The sequence below is a fragment of the Pundamilia nyererei genome, unplaced genomic scaffold (assembly GCF_000239375.1).
Source record: "Pundamilia nyererei isolate P.nyererei 1_Seehausen unplaced genomic scaffold, PunNye1.0 scaffold00002, whole genome shotgun sequence".
NCBI lineage: Eukaryota > Metazoa > Chordata > Actinopteri > Cichliformes > Cichlidae > Pundamilia > Pundamilia nyererei.
Window position 1 is genome coordinate 4,781,962 of NW_005187403.1, and position 8,227 is coordinate 4,790,188.

An 8,227-nucleotide genomic window follows, 5' to 3' on the forward strand; every position below is an offset into this window, starting at 1 on the left:
TAACGCTGCCGCCTGGAACAACAGAACGTAGCTGTCAAACAAAACCCAAACAGTCCTGACCCGCGACAAAATGAAACGGGAAAGTACCGCAGTGTAACCCATTTATTTCAACAAAGTAACTGTATTCTGAATACCACCTTTTTAAACGGTAACTGTAACGGAATACAGTTACTCGTATTTTGTATTTTAAATACGTAACGACGGTACATGTATTCCGTTACTCCCCAACACTGAAATAGGGCACAGACAACTGCAGGGTCCTGCCATGGTAGCCTTGCTCTTCCTTTTTCTTTTTGGCAACTAATTTCAAGTAAGTAGAAAACAATCTTTAGCTACTAAAAATTCCAACAGCACTTCATAACAATTGTAGAATAAATGTTATTTAATGCTTTCACACTTTTTAATGCTTCTTTGGAGTTTATTTCCACCCAGTAAAGCTCAGGCATGCCTAATAGAGGTTACATTTCAGTCTGCCAGAAATCCAGAACATGTTTATAGTGAGCTGCATTTAAATTGTGATTAATGAGTTAACTTTAGCATTTAAATCAGATTGTCTTTACTCTGAAAAGCTGGCCTTACTTACCCTCCTGTGACGAGAACTTTTTAATTTCTTCCTTTCTTTTCCTTTTTTACGTCAACGGACACGGCAGCACAATAAGTTTATCATTTACTTCTTAATGTTTGTGTAAAGTGAATACAACAATAACGGGTGCCGGCTTACCTCAAGCTTATTTTACACTTGTAGTTTAAAAGGGAAGTTATGCATATAGTAATAAATAGAGGCAAGACTCTGTAAAGTAAATTGAATAAAAGTTTATTTTAGTTAATGCCAGTTCTTGGTATGAAATAATGAATAACGTGTCAGTCAAAGCACAGAAATTCTTCCCTAGCAGTGCTTGAAATAGTAACTTCTCAAACTTCTGCTGCTACTTGAGGAGAATTGAATTTTGTTTGTGCTTAAAGTATTGGAAAACCAAATTTGACCGACCTCATATTTTCTGTTGCATGTAGTGTCCATCAAAACTTTCCAGAGTTGGTCTCTGTGCACTGTCAAATTCACAGAGAATGTATTATGTGAATTATATTATCGGATTCCAACTTAAATACTGACTTTAGTTTGGTCCCGTGTAGCAATTTGCTTCATTTTCAATAGTGCAAACTACAAAATGCTAAACAGCGCAGTACCTGTTTTTGTGTGTGTGAGTGTGTGTGTGTGTGTGTCTCCGTGCGGTGGGGTGGCTGGGTGTACCTAGTGTAGCTATCTGCACCAAGAAACAAGGTGTCACATCTGATCAGGAAGCATATCACTCATGTTTCCCAGATTTAATTAGTAAAGCATGGGAAAGCTGCCCTTGGGAAGCCAGTTTTCCTTTTTCTTAATTGGTGCATTAATTAGACCAGAAAAGCACATTGTGTTTGCCCACTTCAAAGCTGACACTGTTGAAGCATCTTGTGATTGTAGGTATGTCTCTGCATATAAATATGAAGACGAAGACTGAGAAAAATGATATCTTCAAGGGGGTTGAGAGGACGGCGATGCCGAGGTCTGATCCACATATTCCCAACCAGCTACAGGTGACTCGCTCAAATTATGCGTGAGCCACTCTGAGCCCATTTCCTTGTATCTGTTCTGTACTTTAGTAAGCCATTACAAAGGCAAACCAACCGTATTTTATCATTCTATTCCATTTGAGCTGTTCGGCATTCGCAGATCAACACGTTTGCCATATCTAATCATGCTCCAAAAGCTCAAACAGAATACTGAAAAGGGGATTATGGTCCGTGAACCCACAGAGATAACAGTTCGTTCTTACTTGGAGCCAGATGATAAAAAAAAAGAGAAAAAACCCCACAAAAGCGCCAGGTAAAACCAGCTGGTTGCACACCCACTATCATGCTGCACAGTGACAACAAAAATGTCTATTTACCTTTTAACAAGTGAGTTTAATTTCCCTTGTAAAAACTCCAGCGCAGGGTCTTGCTATGAAAAGAGGTTTTGTGATTCAGCCAGAGTGCCTTCTCTAGTGATGTATAATAATGCTATAATAGCCCGCATGCATCAAAACAAACGACTGGCCCTCATTTTTCTTATTAGAAATTGTAACTTCACCGGCTGCTCAGTCCTAACACAGACTGGCTATATATAGTGTGCTTCTTTCAGGTGATATGAAAGCACAAGTGGATTTTCATAATGTAATCATGTTTGTTATCTCTTCTGCCTACTTGACTTTATTGTAATGCCTCTTTCCTCTGTCTTCACTTCCCCCGTATTAAATATGGGGAAAATGGAAGCTTAAGATATGCCTCGGTGCTCTCACAGCCTTATCACTCATCCTAGAGCAAATTAAGCTCATTATAATCCATTAGTGTGTGTTTTAGGGTTCCCTGTAGGCACAAGGAAAGCATCTCTCATCTCAAACCTCTGTGAGAGGCTGGTAGCCCTCAGAAATTTTAGAAAGGCTGATATTTTCTGAAATTGCTGCTGAAGCTATAGGAGCAGCGTGTGCTACATTGCAAAAAGCATCAACTACTGAAAAGCTTGTCTAAAAGGATGACAAGAGTTACAAGCATGGGGTTTATTGTATTGTATGTAAATGGTTTCTGGGGTTTAGGAAGAGGTAACTTTACAATTTTGCACCCACATAGTTCTTCTGTGGACATACACACATAAGAAAGTTGCCTCTCTGATGTGTTGCGAACTGACATGTAAAACACGAGCTTTTAGCTGTCCTTCACACATACCCTTATAATTGACTCAATTAGCAATCCACACTGTCCCAATTCTCAAACTCAGGGACTTGTGGGAAATATGTTCAAGTTATTCCATCTAAACCTTCGCCCGCCTACAAAGGCAGACTCCTTTAAAACTGCCAAGAAATTAGTCCCAGTGCTGCGATCAAGCTACAGCTCAGCTGGAGAGAATAAGTGTAGATCCAACAGTCTTGTCATGTTCTATCTTATACTCCTCTACCCTCTTCTTCTCACACTTCTCTCACTCATTTTAAAGTGTGCCATGCCTTTAGCTGTCTAATGCAATGCCTCATTATCAAGTGTACCCCCTCTCTTTTGCTACTGTCAATGAATTCATCTCACAGCAGGCTCTATCCTCCTGTTATCAGGGAGGAACATATTTTTATATGTTCATATGGCTCAAATCCTGTTTTCCAGTTAAACTATGGTGCACACATTATTAAGATATCAGTGCAAATGGACAGAATACAGATACATAATCATTTGAAATAAAAAAAATAAACATTTCAGAATCTTCAATTATGGGACACATTTTTAAAAAAAGGTATGTACAACATTAGAGACTAAATTAATTGTGCACCATTCCTCAGCTAATCTATTTTAAGGACACAGGCATATGTAACTGTAAAACACAGCTCATGGTGAAAATATCCCTGGACTAATAAGGGCACTGTTTCAGCACCATGGATAGAGACACAAAGAGGAAACACAGGCAAAGATAACAGAATTAAGTAAACAGTTGCCTGATTACTGTATTGTAGTGTACACCGTCTTTCTGATTTCCTTTATTCTTTCTTTGATGCACTTTGTGCACGTTATAATCACTCCTTGTTGCTCACTATCAGACTTTCTCCTTTGCTCCCAGAGGACATGAGTCATGATTTGTACGGGCACTAGAAGTCTGAACGCCGCTTGAATATGTACAAGTGCTGTTTTGGGATTTTTGCTAAAAAGGTCACATTTTCCAGAAGGATTAGTCTTGTTTGTTTAAGCATGACATATTGTGTACTTTTCCATACATTTAATTTTATCCTGGGGATCAACTGGCATATCTTTAAATGATAATAGGCCATTTTACTTACAGTCTCCTCAAGGCATTCCTCCCTACGAGTCCACTCTCTTTTTGAATGGTCAGCTTCTGGAAACAAAAGAAAAGGCAGACAGCTTTATAGCTTTATTGAGGATTTTATTTTTTTCATTCTTTACTCAAAATGTCAACACTCTAAATACATTCATACGAATTCCCCAAACTTGTTTACCAGCGCTGTCAGGACTTACTGTGGCACACAAGTTGTTTGTTCACAGCTCTGTTATAGAGGCAAGCGGCAAGCACGACCAACTTCTTTAACTTGTCAACAAGCTGTTGATACAGTGACTGAGTGAGTCCATTGGTTTAGTAATCTCTTTCTTCAGGATGTTCTGGGAAGTGGATTAAAATGCTACTGTGACTTGTGAAAATATATATATTTTTTAAAGTTACAAAAAATTACCTGTCAGATCAGTGGTTGGTATTTATATGCAGGAAACTAGCTTTAATTGGGCCACAGACTTTCTGCCATGCTACAAAGAAATTAATTCAGTTTCTTTTGGTTAAGATTATATCACATTAACAATAACAGCATCACAGAAATGAGACAGAAATAAGGTAGCACACTGCTTACAAGAGAGTTTTAAAATCTAATTTAAAAACTAACAGCACTAGTCAAACTCATAGGATGTGATACCATCAGAGAACCACAGTCCTAGCATCAAGATGTTAAGAATAAAACTGATTTAGTTCATAAATGAATACAATTCTAGGCCCTTTAGACCCTTCATGTAACTAACCACCATATTACACTACCAAAAACAATTAGCATGTGTTTGTGTTCTTTCTTTTGCATAGAGAACCAATTGCTGTATGTCTCTGCAGCTCTTTTTTGCAGAGAAGATAACTGTTATTAAATTGGAAGTACAGTATTCATCCAGAGCTATGTTTGTACACAGTGTCTACAAACACTACATACATACAGTGACTCATAATTTAATTTGCCTAAAACCTTACTAAATGCATGCACATTGCACACACATGCACACACACAAGACAATAGGGCATTTAGATGATTTGGTTGCCTCACCAATCACATTTATCATGCATTTGCTTGAAATACATTTAAGACAATGGTAGCAGAAAATGATTAAAACATATTTGCTTCCTTCATCTCTTAATGGATTGCATAATAGGCCTTCTTTTAACATCGCTCCTTTCCAAAAAAATATCAATAGTCATTTCATGATTCATGTCTGGTCATATCAAAGCAAGCCAGCGTGTCTTGCATGGCTGGCTTTGTAGCAATGCTCCTGAATGAGAAAATGCTTAAATCAAAGCTTATAAACATGCATCAACACATTGCTCCTTATCTTTCAACAGGGAATAGCTTAAGCCTCAGATGAAACATTGCCCATGTGCACAGGGATCTGGGAGCAGCATGATGTAAGCGCATAGTCACAGTCCTTTACAACTTTATGTCACTCATCTTGGTTTTTATAGTTGAATTATGTAGTTTAAAGAACTTGGTTTATTTTCTATTCAGCGGCCTCAGTAACACGCCATGGGCAATGTTTTCAAAAAGTAATAAACTCTCTTATCATACTCATGTACCAGCTTGTGCATCACTCACATTTAGTTTCTACAAACAGCCTGTTTTCTGACCTGGTTTAACTTCAGTAATATTCTCATTAGGTTGTGCTTGTTTCATAGGGTCACAAGGCAACATATTACTGTGTCTCAAGTGGGATATTTAGGGTAACACGCTTTCATGGTGCTTGAATTTCAACAGATTTGAACAAATCAAACACAAATTTGTTGAAATTGTTTTGAGATTTGCAGCACTTGTGTGTGATTTTCAGGCTCCTTTGCTGTATTTGCTCGTTGAACCTCACATTACAGATCATTCTAAACTCCTTCACATTGAAGATGACATCTTACAACACATTAATGCCAGAATATGGTACAGCAGACATAATATGGCTGCTAAAAACCTGCCAGTGCAAGCTGGGATGGTGTTTTTACCATCACCATCTGCACTTGCACTTGGGGCCCGTATTAAAATGAAAGTAATGTCTAAGATATTAGTCATTATTTCTTTTGACCTGTAGAAGGTAATTTGCTACACACCTTCTTACATTACTTTTGCATTGCCAGGATGCATTGTCACATAATGGATGACACATTAATTACAACACAAGCCTGAACTGTTGGCCACTGCTTTTGTTGAAAGCCAATTTTGGACTGTTTGGCTGGGACAGGCTAAGCTTTAACATTATTCTGGGTCTGCGGTTATTTGTTCATTGCCTTGTGTTTGCCTTCTGTTTTAGCAGTCACTTCCAAAGACAACAGATAGGCTTTCCTGCCCCAGAGGAAGTTTACACTGAGCCACAACCTTCTTTTTATAAAACCTAAACTAATGTCCATATTTAAGATCATATTAAACTTTTTCAGTGATTCAGAGATTTTTCTAAAGAGAAAATATTCATATCCAGTCTGATTTGATTACCATTGCTCTACTGTCACAATGAAAAATGAAGTTACCAAAGAACCTCCCACCTTTACAAATGCTGATTTACATGTTGAAGAAAGAAAAGTAAAAGTCAACCGAAATTAGGAACATCACTGGTTGATTCACATGATGTTCAAATTATTCTCATGGATTCTCATTTAACTCAGCATTGATTTTATAATACTCCATCAGTTTTTAGAGCATATGAGCCGCATCTCTATGGTAAAAATCAATGCATTAAAATGCATCAGAACATCTCTAGCTCTGATTTTAACCCTCCGGGAACCCGTTTCCATATCATTTGTTATTCTTTTGCCTGACAAACCATGTTCTACGCTATGCTATGTGAGAGACAGTCCATACTGTGGGCTGCTAGTACTGTTCTTAACAATGTTGCATATGAATTACATAATAATCTGTCATAAAGATGGGCAGTCTGGAAAGTTTTCCATCATTGTTAAAATTCCATTAGTGACAAACTATTCTGTTAACGGGACCCATGGTCCATATTGCTGATCCTCAAATGCTATAGACCAATACTTTTCTCATCATCGTACACAAATAGAAGTCAGCAGCTTTGTTCATCCTGCAGATAATCGAAGAACTCATGTGACACGAGCTTAGTGCAGTCTGTTACATGTAATACATTACTTTGGAATATGTAACACATCCATTGTTTATACTAGCTTGAAGTAAAATAGGTATTAGTAAATCCACTCTGGATTATGTGAAAAGATGACCCTTTTTTCAAAACTTGCAAACGTATTGTTTTCCTTCTATAAATAATATTTTTTAATATTACAAATGTATTTACAGTGACACACTGGAGATGACACTGCTATTTTTCATAGAATGCAGAATAATTGGAGCTTAACCTCATTATCCTCCCTCTAATTTCTGCCCCTGGCCAAGGTATCAGCCATGGAGGGTGAAAAGTGTGCACAGTCCACACTCAGTGATCCGATGGCAACCACTACTAGCTAGGGCAAAATTTGTATTCGAGGGATTAAGGAAAGTTAAAAGTGGTTGCAAAGAGGTATATGATGCTGTACCAAAATCTCTTGCAACTGATTTGGTCGCTTGCAGATTGGCACCCTCTAGTCTGTAGGCAGGTAAGTAGGTCGATTTGTTGATCCCAGGGATATTGTTGTATTACAGCAGCAAGATAAAGAATAAAAAATGGTACAGTCTACAATAAACAATAAATAAAAAGTTTGATGTATGAGTAAATTTACAAAGTAAACTCTATGAAATGTAACTCCTAAGTAAATAAAACCTTGGGAAACTTTTAAATGAGAGTCATCTATAAAGTAAAAGTCATGCCCTTTGAAATGTGTTGGCAGTTTGTTTTTACAGACAACTCAACTTTATGTGTAAGACAGACTGCCCAAGTTCTCCCTTTAAATATAAATATTTTCAGTGAGAGCAGTGAGACGATGATTTTTCTTCCTTTTATGAATAATATGGAGATATCACTCTGAGGGCTTTTCAGAAAGTTGTCAGCTTTGTCGTCAGGGAATCAAAACAGCAGATCTTAGTTATTGTATACTGTAGTTCAAAGCTGTCGGCAGGTGCTCTGATTTCCATCACTTGACTGTTGTGACATCTTGTTTTCTTTCCATCGGGCTATTTCATTTTTCTTTTCTGTTCTTCCACCAGTGGTAGTAAAGGTCTTGCTAAATAACAGGTATGAACGACGTTTCAGGAGGAAAAAAACAATGGGGGAAGTTGACTGCAGGTTTTTAATGAGGTTCCATTAGCCAAATAATTGCATCAGGAATGCTCGTAATGAACTCTAATTACTTGTGGAGGTCTAAATGAGAAAATCAGTGGCGGGCAGTGGTGGGTAAGGGAGAGTTCAGGCATGCTGCAGGTGAGGCTCCTTGGGGAAATTTGCATGACAAATGACTCAAGTGTCACGTTCACTTATCCATGTT